The sequence below is a fragment of the Vulpes vulpes genome, chromosome 13, assembly GCF_048418805.1.
Source record: "Vulpes vulpes isolate BD-2025 chromosome 13, VulVul3, whole genome shotgun sequence".
Classification (NCBI taxonomy): Eukaryota; Metazoa; Chordata; class Mammalia; order Carnivora; family Canidae; genus Vulpes; species Vulpes vulpes.
The window spans coordinates 137,069,184-137,083,777 of NC_132792.1; the positions used below are offsets into that span (position 1 = coordinate 137,069,184).

Here is a 14,594-nt window from a genome sequence, read left to right on the forward strand (position 1 = left end):
AGCTATATATTGTTATATTATTTTTTAGGGTTGCTGTCAGGATTATAATATGCATACCAATCATAGCTTCCTGTGAATATTATGTAATGCTTTATATAAAATGTATGAAGCTTGTAACAAAGTAGTTTCTGTTTTTTACAACTCCTATCCTTTGTGCTTACATATTTATAAACATACAAGAATCTAGTGTATGAATATTTTTTTCAAAGTAGGCTCTATGCCTAGGATGGAGCCCAGTATGGGGCTTGAACTCATGACCCTGAATCAAGACCTGAGTTGAGGGGTGCCTGGGTGGCTCAGTGGTTGAGCATCTGCCTTTGGCTCAGGGTGTGATCTTTGGGTCCTGGGATCAAGTCCCACATCAGGCATCCTGTGGAGAGCCTGCTTCTCCCTCTGCCTAGGTCTCTGTCTCTCATGAATTAAAAAAAAAAATAAATAAAAGTTAAAAAAAAATATCTGAGTTGAGATCAAGAGTTGGACACTTAACTATCTAAGCCACCCAAGTGGCCCTACATGTATCTATTATAATATATAGATTGTGGACTCTATGCTATTGGGAGCCTGGATTATCACTTTTTCCTCTATAAGGAATATTGAATTTTATTTTGCAATCCTTTGAACTACTGGTAGATACTTTTGGCCTTGTCAGGCTACAGTTATGGGTTTAGTTCTAGGATGTGTCCCTTACTCTGGATCATGGTTCTTACTTTAAAATATTAACTTTCTGAAGTTGCAGGGATGCTTCTGAGAAGGCTGGGCCAGGTCTTCAAAGCAGAATCGTGATTTGGCTCTCAGCTCTGTGGCAGATAACCCCTGCTAAGCCTTGAGCAGTCTTGTCCTGTGCTCATGGAGCCCAGCACGTGGCCTCGTGGCCTTGGCCCCACTGTGAGTCCCACACAGAGATCTGGGCTCCCTCTTTTCAGATACCTGCTGCACAAATTCTAGCCACTTCAGAAGTCTCTAACTTTTGTGTTTCCTCAGCTGAACAAGGCGAGTATCCCACCAGGACTCCACTTCCCTCTTCTGCACAAAACTGGCCCCATGACAAACATCTGAGGTGATTGTGGGACCTCCTTGCAATGTTTCTATATTTGCAATGTTCAGTCATTGACTGTTGTCCATGTCTCGACACAGTATTTTGTCCATATTTGGGTTATATTTGATAGTCTGGTATTAATTTCTCTGCCATGGCTAGAAGCAGAAGTTTCTGCGTGATATTTTAGAAATGTAGTGGATTAAACACAATGGGGTATCCTGGATTGGATACTTGATAGAAAAAGGGCATTGATTTATTTTCAGTTTAAATTTAAAAAGTTTTAAAACAGATTTTGTTTATTTATTCATGAGAGACACAGAGAGAGAGAGGCAGAGATGAAGACAGAGGGAGAAGCAGGCTCCAAGCAGGGAGCTTGACGTGGGGACTGGACTCCAGGATCACCCCCTGGGCCGAAGGCAGATGCTAAACCTCTGAGCAACCCAGGGATCCCCCTAAAGGAAATTTCTAAAGGAATTTTTATATGTTAAGATAGACCTACAGGATCCTGGGGGTTGGGCTAAGATTGTTTTTTGCTCTTAGCAAAGTATTAACAATGTCCGGACAGTTGAATCTTAAAGGAATGTCACTTTGCCTGTTTCAAGGACTCGTCAGTGTGCTGCCCCAGGGCTTGTGCTTTGTCCTCAGCTAGCCCTCTGTTCCCTATCAATTAAATTCCGCCCCCCAGAGCGATTGTTACCCTTAAAAATGTGTCTACATTTCTGCTAAATGAGGACTTTTAACGTAGATGAGTTACAGATAATAAAGTTTTATTTTTGCAATGCATCATCACATATGAGTTTCAAATCTGGTGCAAATGGACATCTTATTGAAAACTCATGTCATCCTGGGGCGCCTGGGTGACTCCGTTAAGTATCTGCCTTTGGTTCAAGGTCATGATCCCAGGGTCCTAGAATTGAGCCCTGAACGCAGCTCCCTGCTCAGTGGGGGAGTCCTCTCCCTGCTCATGCTCTCTTTCACTGGCTCTCTCTCTTCAATCAATCAATCAGTCAATCAATCAAAAAAGAAACAAACAAAAATCTTGTGTCTTCCCACTCTAGGTAAAGCTGGAGCTCTTTCAACAGCCGAAAGGGCCTCTTCCCTTGCTCTCTAGCCTCCTCTACCACCTCCCCTTTGCTCTCTTTGCTCTAGTCAGTTCTTTAAATTTTTCTTTTTTAAACATTTTTTTAATCTTTATTTATTTATGATAGTAACAGAGAGAGAGAGGCAGAGATAGGCAGAGGGAGAAGCAGGCTCCATGCACCGGGAGCCCGATGTGGGATGCGATCCCGGGTCTCCAGGATCGCGCCCTGGGCCAAAGGCAGGCGCCAAACCGCTGCGCCACCCAGGGATTCCTAAATTTTTCTTAATGTAAAGTTTGTATTGGTGGCACCTGGATGGCTCAGGGCGTGATCCCAGGATCCCGGATCGAGTCCCACATCCGGCTCCTGCGTGGAGCCTGCTTCTCCCTCTGCCTGTGTCTCTGCCTCTCTGCGTCTCTCATGAATAAATAAATAGATTCTTAAAAAACAGAAAACAAAACCGAAACAACTTTGTATGGAATTTGTAGCAGTTTCTTAAATGTCCTGTCTCTAATAGTGCACTAATGGTGGGGTGGGGGTGGCGGCGTGTGAGAATTCACCCAGAGAGGAAGAAGTTTTACACGTGTTTTTGTCCCCCCCCTCGCAAAAAAGCGTTGTCCCCACTTGGCCCACGGCTCGGGAGAGGGTGCAGGGGGTGACACGGTGCCCGGCGGGGCAGGGAGAGGCTCGGGCAGAGAAGCCCCGGCTCCCGGCGGTGGGGCGAGGCCGGCGGGGCGGCTCCGGGGCTCGCAGCCTGCGGGAGGGCGCCGGGCCGCAGCCTGAGGAGCGGCGCCGCCTCGTGCCGGAAGTGGCCGCCCGGAAGTCACCGAGCCCTCGGGGGCGCCTCGTCGCCGCCCAGCGGACGCCGCGAGGGAGCAGCGTGCGAGGCCCACAGGTGCTGGCGTCCTTCGGGTGAAGCCGGGAGCTCGCGGGCCATGGCGGCGACGCCGACGACGACGAAGCTCACGAAGGAGCTCACGACGGAGGGTGGCGGACAAGGTGCTTCTGGAGGTTAGAGACCGGTGGGAGGCGGGGAGAAGGGGCGGCCCTGGGCCGGCGCCCCGGTCAGGGGGAAGCCAGCGACAGGCCCTTGGGTCTAATGGGTCCTTTTTTTTTTTTTTCTTTAATAAAGATTTTTATTTATTTATTCATGAGAGACACAGAGGCAGAGACACAGGCAGAGGGAGAAGCAGGCTCCATGTGGGGAACCGGTGCGGGACTTGATCTCAGGACCCTGAGGCCACGCCCTGAGTGAGCCCAAGGCGGAGGCTCCACCACTGAGCCACCCAGGCGCCCTGCTGGGTGCTTTTGATACTTCATTATTTGCAACAGTTTTAGATTTGTGGAAAAAGTATGAGGAAGGTGGAGGATTCCTATACACTCTACACCCCGCTTCCCTTATTAACATTTTACATCGCATGGTAGTTTTGTTGTAAAGAACCAACATTGATGCTTAAAACAATAAATTGTTTAGTATCTCCTCAGATCTAAATTTTCTTTCCGTGCAGCCCCCTCCCGGGTACTCTGTCCAGCCGATTTCAGCCACTTTATTCTTCCCAACCCTCCTTCCCATCTCCTCAACCCGGGGAGTCAGTCCCCCAAGCTCTGCGGAGTAGACCTGGTTAACTTCCAGGGCAGCAAGCTGGGACTCTTGTGGGGAATACGTTTTCTGTTGACCATCTTTCAGGGTTACTGTCCTTTGCAACTGGATGCCTAGTGTCTTGATAACCGTTGTTTCTTTTAATTATTTCTTTTTAAATTTTTATTTATTTTTATATTTTGTTGGAATTCAGTTTGCCAACATCCATTGTTTACATTTATTTCTAGGTTTTGGTTGTTCAGGCTGGGCACGTAATTGGTCTCCGTAATACTACACTGACCAGAAGTGGGATTTCCTTTTTCTCTTTTTTTTCGGTCTTATCATTTTAAATATTGTAAGCATAGTTGTTTCATGGTCTGTGTAGACTCATCTGTCAACTGAAATTTTGTGGGTCTCTTTTCTGGTCTGTTTTCCTCCTTGTTCTTGCCTGTGGTCCTTTGTCTATGTGTATGGTTATTCTGGTCATCATGATGTGGTGTCCCCCCCCTTCATTGGATGGGAGCCCCCAAATGTAGGGCAACCAATCAGTGGAAGCCAGTGGCTCAGGTGGTGGAAGGATGCACCTGAGACAGAACAAAGGAGCTAGAAATTTCTTGGATATACTGCAAGGGCGCAGCAGGCAGGACAGCAGGACAAACTGTCTGCTTTGATATGGTGGGGGCTGTTGTTGAGGAGGTATGGGGAGAATGGAATTCTTCCTTTTTTGGAAGCTGTGCCTGTTTGGAAGTAGCCCACTTGTCAGTTAGGGCCTATGGATACTTTGAGGTGGGTCATCTGAAGGGCCTGTCTGGATTTAGCCAGATATGGTCACTGTGGGCCCTTTTGCCTTATCATTCCATTTGTTGCCTAGAAGCAGCCTCCAAACTTTCTTAAATATTTGTAGCAATAACTTTGGGCTAGGATGGAGTCACATTCCTCCAGAGAGGATTTCCATTTGCCTCTGCCACGTGGAGGATTTGGGGGATCATTTGGGGATGTTCTCAGTTGAGGACAACCTTAAATTTTAAGGCTTGGGATTCCCTACATATCAGGCAAGTAGGATTTAAGATGAAATTCTGTGTGAGGGCTGGGCCACATCATACACCCTGGGGGTGGGTGCTTTTGGGGTACCATTTTTTGGATACATTATTACTAATTGAAGCCTATGCTTATTCAGATTTTCATAGTTTTTACCTAATACACTTCTGTTTCAGGGCCCTGTCCATGGTACATTACATTTAAGCATCGTGTCTCCTTAGACTCTTGGATGCGATGGTTTCTTAGACTTTCCCTTTTTTCATTACTGTGACAGTTTTGAGGAGTACTGACCAGGTACTGGTCAGTACTTAAATAGGATGTTCCTTAAGTAGGATTTGTCTGATGTTTTTCTCATGATTAGATTGAGCTTGTAGATTTTCGGCAGCAAAACCACAGAGAGAAATGACCTTTTTCATTATATCAAAAATACTTCTTAGGTGCACGTGGGTGGCTCACTTGGTTGAACATTGGAGTTACAGTTTTGGCTCAGGTCATGATTTCATGGGCTGTGGGATTGACCCCTGCCTTAGTCTCCCCACTTGGTGGGGAGTTGCTTGAGTTTCTCTCCCTCTGTCCCTCCCCTTACATGTCTCCCCTCTCATAAATAAATAAATAAATAAATAAATAAATAAATAAATAAAACAAACAAACAAAAAAAGATTTATTTATTCATGAGAGACACAGACTGAGAGAGAGAGGCAAAGACATAGGCAGAGGGAGAAGCAGGCTCCTCACAGGGAGCCTGATGCGAGATCCTGGATCCCAGGATCATGACGTGAGCCGAAGGCTGATGCCCAACCGCTGAGCCTCCCAGATGTCCCTAAAAATATGCTTTCTAGCAATTTCTTCACTGTAAGTTTTCTCCTCTCATCATCCCTTTTTCCATACTGTAGCCTTTGGAAAGCAGTCACCATCCACAGCTCATACTTAAGGAGCTAGGATTTATGCTTCACTTCCTTGAAGGCAGAGTACCTACATAAATTATTTGGAATTCTTTTTTTTTTTTTTTTAAATTTTTTTTTTTTTTTTTTAATTTTTTATTTATTTATGATAGTCACAGAGAGAGAGAGAGAGGCAGAGACACAGGCGGAAGGAGAAGCAGGCTCCATTCACCGGGAGCCTGATGTGGGATTCGATCCCGGGTCTCCAGGATCGCGCCCTGGGCCAAAGGCAGGCGCCAAACCGCTGCGCCACCCAGGGATCCCTGGAATTCTTGAACACAGGAAATTTGTCCCCCCTCCACCATTTACTTATTTAGTCAGTTTTATTTTTTTATTTTTTTATTTTTTTTTAAATATCAGTACAGGTCATGGATATTTATTTTATACGTTGGGTTATAATCCAGTACTACTTTATGTTGTTGCTTAAATTGTACCAGCTTTGGTCACTGAGGGCTCTTTCAGTTGGCTCCTGTGTCCCTTTGACATAACTTCATTGTGATTTTTTTTGTTTGTTTGTTTTTGATACTTCTTATTTTCTGGCACTGAAAGATAGGCCAGGTTCTTCTTGGGTATTTCCTGCCCCAGTTCTAGATTCAGCTGTTTCTCCAAGGCACCCTGGTTTCTTTTATTAGGAAATAGTATTAAGATTCAAGATTTGGATGCTAGATGTCCCCCTTTTTTTTTTTTTTTAAGATTTTATCTACTAGAGAGCGCATGCATAAGCAGAGGGAGAGGGAGAGGGAGAAGCAGGCTCCTGCTGAGCAGGGAGCCCAATGTGGCTCCATCCCAGGACCTTGGGACCATGACTTGAGCTTAAGGCAGATGCTTAACTAACTAAGCCACAGGCAACCTGGAAGTACTTTTTGATACTGGGGTGTCGTTACTTAGCTGACAGATCAAGTATATGTGTGTGTGCTAACCAGTGTATATAGATATATCTATAAATATTTGTATATGTAACTGTCTTTTTTTTTTTTTTAAAGATATTTCTTTTTTTTTAAATTTTTATTTATTTATGATAGTCACAGAGAGAGAGAGAGAGGCAGAGACACAGGCAGAGGGAGAAGCAGGCTCCATGCACCGGGAACCTGATGTGGGATTCGATCCCGGGTCTCCAGGATCGCGCCCTGGGCCAAAGGCCGGCGCCAAACCGCTGCGCCACCCAGGGATCCCTGTAACTGTCTTTATTCGTTGAGCTAAACATCATAAGCTAAGTTCATACTCTCTCCAACTCTAATCCTTTACCACATTGATCTTTCTAGCCTCCTCCCCTTTCTTATTTGTAAGCTCCCATTTTAAGACTGAGAAAACCAGCTTCCGCCTCTCCCCATCATCCATTTATTTCAATTCCAATGCATTGATTGTAGTATATAAGTATAGCAACATCAAAAATTAATGCCACCATACTTACCTGGCAGAGGAGATACCATGATTACAAAGATGGTTTTCTCAGGGTGAGGTTTATCCATTGTACTCTGGATGTGCTAACCCCTGTGATTTCCCCAGATGTGGGAAACTCAACTGCATAATTTGTGATAGTGGGGAATTGTGTTCGTGTTCTCCCCTGGGAAAAAAATTAACTCCCAATGGGAATTAATATTATCAGAGTATGGGGCTATGAATGGTTTCTTTTGACTTTAATCTTTTTTTTTTTTTTTTTAAGATTTTTATTTCTTTATTTGAGAGAGAGAGAGAAAGAGCAAGAGCAGGAAAAGGGAGAAGCAGACTTCCCACTGAGCAGGAACACAGGACTCAGTTCCAGGAAGCTGGGATCATGACCTGAGCCTAAGGTAGACGCTTAACTGACTGAGCCACCTAGGCACCCCTCTTTTGACTTTAATCTTACACTCTCTACTCATTTCCAAAGTTAATCAGCATCATTTTTCCTCATTAGTAAGGTGGTTTTATTCACTTAGATTATTAGATTATTGGGGGATCCCTGGGTGGCTCAGCGGTTTAGTGCCTGCCTTTGGCCCAGGGCACAATCCTGGAGTCCCGGGATCGAGTCCCACATCGGGCTCTCGGCATGGAGCCTGCTTCTCCCTCTGCCTCTCTCTGCCTTTCTGTCTATCATGAATAAATAAATAAAATCTTTAAAAAAAAAAAGATTATTAGATTATTTTGTCACAATCGGGGGCACCTGGGTGGGCTCAGTTTATGAGCATCCAACACTTGATTTCACCTCAGTTCATGATCTCAGGGTTATGATCTCAGGATCATGAGATCAAGCCCTGTCTCTGGCTCTACGCTGGGCATGGAGCCTACTTAGGATTCTCTCTCTCCCTCTACCCACCTCCTAACCGCCCCCCCCTGCACATGTGTGCATTCTCTCTCAGAAAAAATTTGCATTTTATTCTAGGATCTCTCCCCCTTGTAGGTGATATTCCTTTAAATTTTCATATGTTAAAATTCACTCTTTATGCTGTGAAGTTCTATGAGTTTTGTCGAATACACAGTATTATATATCCACAATTATAGTATCATAGAGAATAGCTTCATTGCCATGAAAATAATCTCTTGTGCTTCATCCATTTATCCCTTCCCCTCATCTCTGGCAACTACTGATCTTTTTACTGTCTCCATAGTTTTTTCCAGACTGTCATATAGTTGGAATCATACAGCATGTAGCCTTTTCAGATTGGCCTCTTCCATTTAGCGATATACATTTAACGTTCCTCCATGTCTTCATGGTTTGATGTCTCACTAATTTTGATCTCTAAATAATATTCCGTTATATGGATGTAGCACAGTTTATTCACCTTACTGTATCCTCTGGGGAAGTTTAAATGACATAAATAATTTTGCCTTTTTGTTGGAGTGAAATTGCCAAAAAAACAATTTAGGACTGGGTCATGGAGGAGTAGGACTTGTGTTTAATTTATCTGTTTGTTTTCTGATTATTTATGATAATCTATCTAATGAGCTCTCTTCCTCACTTAATTTTGACCAGTTTGTCTTTCTTTGAAGGGAACTACCTGTTTCATCTTTCTTTTCTTTCTTTTCCTTTTTTTTCCTTAAAAAGATTTTTATTTATTTGAGAGAAAGAAAATGCACAAGCAGGGGGAATGGCAGAAGGAGAGGGAGAAGCAGGCTCCCCTCTGAGCAGGGAGCCTGACTCAGGGGCAAGGTGATCCCAGGACGCTGGGATCATGATCTGAGCTGAAGGCAGACACTTAACCAGCTGAGCCACCCACGTGCCCCTCATTTTTATTTTCAAACTTAATATTAGAAAATTACACTGGTGGTCTCTTATTTATTTTTTGTTTAAGATTTTATTTATTTATTCATGAGAGATACAGAGAGAGGGGCAGAGACACAGGCAGAAGGAGAAGCAGGCTCCATGCAGGGAACCTGACATGGGACTCCATCCTGGGTCTCCAGGATCACACCCCGGGGCTGAAGGTGGTGCTAAACTGCTGGGCCATGGGGGCTGCCCTGGTGGTCTCTTAAAATTTAAAAATCACTATACCTGCGGTTATATCTACTTTCTCATGTTTAATGCTGTTTATATGCTTATTTTCTTGTGTTCATTATCAGATTTTTCTGAAGGTTTTTGATTGTTTTATTGGTAATTTTATAGCACCATCATAGATGTTTATTTGTTCATGTGTAGATTTTGGTTGACATAACTTACAGTTGTTCTTAAGGAGACTTTAAAAAATACTTTTTTCCGGGATCCCTGGGTGGCGCAGCGGTTTGGCGCCTGCCTTTGGCCCAGGGCGCGATCCTGGAGACTCGGGATCGAATCCCACATTGGGCTCCCGGTGCATGGAGCCTGCTTCTCCCTCTGCCTGTGTCTCTGCCTCTCTCTCTCTCACTGTGACTATCATAAATAAATAAAAATTCAAAAAAATAAAAAAAAAAATACTTTTTTCCTTTTTTTAAGGATTTTATTTATTTATTCATGAGAGACAGAGAGAGAGAGAGAGAGAGAGAGAGAGAGAGAGAGGCAGAGACACAGGCAGAGGGAGAAGCAGGCTCTATGCAGGGAGCCCAACGTGGGACTTGATCCTGGGTCTCCAGGATCACACCCTGGGCCGAAGGCAGCACTAAACCACTGGGCCACTGGGGCTTCCCAAAGTATTTCTTAATAGAATCCAATTTATCATTTTTTAAATGGATAATGCTTTTGTGTTATAAAAATCGATTGCCAAATTGAAGGTCTTTGAGATTTTCTCCTATATTATCTTGTAGTTTTCTGGTTTTATATTTTATGTTAAGATTTGTGATCTATTTTGAATTAATTTTTGTCAGAAGTGTTAAGTTCTGAATCTAGTTTCTTTTCTCCTCCTCCTCCTCCTTCTCCTCCTCACTCCTTTTTGCAAATGGACTTTTTTCTCTCTTTCTTTTTTTAAAAGATTTATTTATTTATTTATTCATAAGAGACACACAGATAGAGGCAGAGACATAGGCAGAGGGAGAAGCAGGCTCTATGCAGGGAACCCCGATATGAAACTCGATCTCAGAACTCCAAGATCACATCTGAGCCAAAGGCAGACACTCAGCCACTGAGCCACCCAGGTGTTCCGCAAATGGACTTTAAACTGTTGCAGCATCACTTGTGGAAAAGACTTCCTCTTTTCATTCAATTGTCTTTACTCCTGACAGACTGTCTCCTTGACCAAACCTTGGTCAAGCTTCTCTTAGTTCTCTATTCTACTAGGCCTGTCCTTGGCCTGCTTAGTTCAGTTTTAGCAAGAATTGTGTCAGTTTGGAGAGAATCCCCATTCTTAGTAAGTAATCACCCTTAATCTCTAGTCAAATTCCTCATCTCTCACCTGCAATATCTTATCCCCATAGTCTGCCTTTAGCAGGAATCATCCTTTTCCTTGATGTTCCTTTTGGAAATTTTCCTTTTTTTTTTTTTTTAAGACTTTATTTATTCATGAGAGATACAGAGAAAGAGAGTCAAAGACAGAAGCAGACTCCATGAGGGAAGCCCAAAGCGGAACTCGATCCCGGGACCATGCCCTGAGCCAAAGGCAGACACACTCAACCACTGAGCCACCCAGGCATTCCCCTTTTGGTAATTTTCCATTTGCTGACTCCCACTTGCTCCTTGGCTATAAATCTCCACTTGTCATTGGAATCAGAATTCAGACTGATCTCTCTCTCTTTCTGCAAATCTCATTGCAACAATCTCTCTCAAATAATGTCTTACTGTCTTAATAAGTGTTGTGAATAATTTTTTCTTTAACATTCCTTTGTCAAGATCAGTTGACAATCATATGGGTGTATTCCTGGTTTCTGGCTCTCTGTTGTATTCTATTGCTCTTTGTGTCTTTTTTTCTTTTATTTTTTTAATGGATGCCATAATATTGTCTTGATTATTGTAGTTTTTTTTTTTTTTTAAAGATTTTATTTACTTATTCATGAGGGACACGGAGAGAGAGGCAAATAATAGGTAGAGGGAATAGCAGGCTTCCTGTGGGGCAGGACTCTATCCTAGGACCCCAGGATCATGATCTGAGCCAAAGCAGCCACTCAACCAGTGAGCAGTCAGGTGCCCTGATTACTGTAGTTTTATTTTCAGCCTTGAAATCAGGTAATGTGAGTCCTCCAACTTTCTTTTTAGTATTATGTTGGCTATTCTAGATCTTTTGTCTTTCATTGTAAACATTAGAATCATTTTGTCATTATCTATAAAATAGCTTGAAGAGATTTTGACTGGAAATGCGTCAGATCCATAGATCACGTTGTAAGAATAATATCTTAACAATACTAAGTCTTTTAATAAATGAGCATGGAACATAGAGGATGGCAGAGGAGTAGGGTCCCCAAGTCACCTGTCCCCACCAACTTAACCTAGATAACTTTCAAATCATCCTGAAAACCTATGAATTCAACCTGAGATTTAAAGAGAGAACAGCCAGAACACTACAGAGAGAAGAGTTCATGCTTCTAACTCTAGGAAGACGGAAAAAAAAAATAGAAAAGAATCCAGTGGGGGAGGGGCCCCAGGAGGAGCTGGGCTAAGGGCCGTGGCAAGAGCCTCCAGGACAGGAAAGCCCAGCCCTGGAGAAGCAGGAACTTTAAAAATCCTCACCAGATTCTTCCTGGAGGGAAAGGTGCTTGCAGGGAACTCAGGCAGGATCCCAGGAGGGGCAGTGGAGCCCCCAGGTTCCTGGGTCACTAACAGAGGAAGTGCGCCCTGGGGGAGAGCGCGCCACACACCGTGGGCTGAGCTTAGTAAAGGGCTGGAGCGCCTTCCGGCAGGGCTTCGGGATCAGCTCAGGCAGCGGCTCCGAGGGGAGGAGGCTGCGGGGCCCCGGGAGAGCAATTCTAGGGGCACAGGCCCCAGATCCCAGGGCGCCAGGGGACACAGACCAGGATCCTACGCTTCCCCCGGGACAGGTGTAGGTGGGGAGGGCACAGGATAGTGAGGATTCTCCTGCCCATGGGCACTCCCCAACCCCCCCCCCCCCCCCAGCTCTGCAGAGCAGCGCCCCCTGCCCCTGGAGTATCCAGGCCAGCGTGGACTAAGAGCTGCAGTAGTTACTGGGGGAGCTGACTCTAGGGCTGGAAGGCTGGCCGATGCCAGTCTTGTTCCTCCTTGTGTCACCCTGTGCCTGGGATGGAGCAGGGTCACCAGCGAACAAGGGCCTCACAGGATAAACAGCTCCCACTGAGCCCGGCACCTGGCGGGGGCAGGGCAGCTCCCACCTGAGAATCAGCACAGCAGCCCCTCCCCCAGAAGACCAGCTGGAAGGACAGGGGAAGAGCAAGTTCTAGACCCAGCAGCGCTGGAAAGCTCCAGGGGAAGTCGAGGGATTTACAGTATATAGAACCAGAGGGTACCCCTCCTTGGTTTTTTGTTTTGTTTTGTTTTGTTTCTTTTTCTTTTTTTTCTTCCTTTTTCTAGTACAACTTGTTTTTAGCCACTCTGCACTGAGCAAAATGACTAGGAAGAAGAACTCACTACAAAAGAAAGAATCAGAAACAGTACTCTCTGCTATAGAGTTACAGAATTTGGATTACCATTCGATGTCAGAAACCAATTCAGGGGATCCCTGGGTGGCGCAGCGGTTTGGCGCCTGCCTTTGGCCCAGGGCGCGATCCTGGAGACCCGGGATCGAGTCCCACGTCGGGCTCCCGGTGCATGGAGCCTGCTTCTCCCTCTGCCTGTGTCTCTGCCTCTCTCTCTATCTCTCTGTGACTATCGTAAATAAATAAAAAAAAAAAAATTAAAAAAAAAAAAAAGATAAAAGAAACCAATTCAGAAGCACGATTATAAAACTACTGGTGGCTCTGGAAAAAAGTATAAAGGATTCAAGAGACTTCATGACTGCAGAATATAGATCTAATCAGGCCAAAATTAAAAATCAATTGAATGAGATGCATTCCAAACTGGAGGTCCTAACAATGAGAGTTAATGATGTAGAAGAAAGAGTGAGTGACATAGAAGACAAGTTGATGGCAAGGAAGGAAGCTGAGGCAAAAAGAGAAAAACAAAAGATCATGAGGAAAGGTTAAGGGAAATAAATGACAGCCTCAGAAGGAAAAATCTACATTTAATCGGGGTTCCAGAGGGTGCCGAGAGGGACAGAGGACCAGGAAGCATTTTTAAAAAATTTATTTATTTTTATTATTTTTATTTTTTTGCTTTATTATTTTTTAAAGATTTTATTTATTCATGAGAGACACACAGAAAGAGGCAGAGGCAGAGGGAGAAGCAGGCTCCATGCAGGGAGCCCCACATGGGTCTTGATCCCAGGTCCCCAGGATCAGGCCCTGGGCTGAAGGCAGTGCTAAATCGCTGAGCCGCCTGGGTTGCCCTTGAACAAATCATAGCTGAGAACTTCCCTAACTTAGGGAGGGAAACAGACATTCAGATCCACGAGATAGAGAGATTCCCCCCTAAAATCAATAAAAACCATTCAACACCTCGACATTTAACAGTGAAACTTGTAAATTCCAAAGATAAAGAGAAAATCCTTAAAGCAGCAAGAGACAAGAGATCCCTAACTTATATGGGGAGAAGTATTAGGTTAACAGCAGACCTTTCCACAGAGACCTGGCAAGCCAGAAAGGGCTGGCAGGATATATTCAGGGTTCTAAATGAGGAGAACACGCAGCCAAGAATACTATATCCAGCAAGGGTCTCATTCAGAATAGAAAGAGAGATAAAGAGCTTCCAAGATAGGCAGAAACTGAAAGATTATGTGACCACCAAACCAGCTCTGCAAGAAATATTAAGGGAGACTCTGTAAAAGAAAGAGGAAGCCCCCTAAAATAAGCCACAAAAACAGGGACTGAATAGGTGCTATGATGACACTAAATTAATATCTTTTTTTAAAACATTTATTTTCTTAAAGTTTTTATTTATTTATTTATTTATTTATTTATTTATTTATTTATTTATTGAGAGAGAGAGAGAGAGAGAGAGATAGTCACACAGGCAGAGGGAGAAGGAGGCTCCATGCAGGGAGCCTGATGTGGGACTCAATCCCGGGTCTCCAGGATCACACCCTGGGCTGCAGGCGGCGCTAAACCACTGCACCACCGGGGCTGCCCAAATTAATATCTTTCAATAGTACCTCTGAACGTGAATGGGCTTAATGATCCCATCAAAAGACGCAGGGTTTCAGACTGGATAAAAAAGCAAGACTCATCTATTCGCTGTCTACAAGAGACTCATTTTAGACCTAAGGACACCTACAGTCTGAAAATGAAAGGCTGGAGAACCATTTACCATTCAAATGATCCTCAAAAGTAAGCAGGGGTAGTCATCCTCATATCAGATAAATTAAAGTTTATTCCAAAAACTGTAGTAAGAGATGAAGAGGGACACTATATCATACTTAAAGGATCTATCCAACAAGAGGACCTAACAATCATGAATATTTATGCCCCTAATGTGGGAGCTGCCAAGTATATCATTCAATTAACAACCAAAGTAAAGACATACTTAGATAATAATA

The 14,594-nt window shown here is 44.0% G+C and overlaps 1 non-coding gene across 1 annotated transcript; it reads left to right on the top strand.

The window, feature by feature from the left end:
* Positions 1-7,076: 7,076 nt before the first annotated feature.
* Positions 7,077-7,240, top strand: LOC112921898 (U1 spliceosomal RNA). The gene has a single exon (XR_003235340.1). It is a non-coding gene; the product is annotated as a U1 spliceosomal RNA (small nuclear RNA).
* Positions 7,241-14,594: the final 7,354 nt, after the last annotated feature.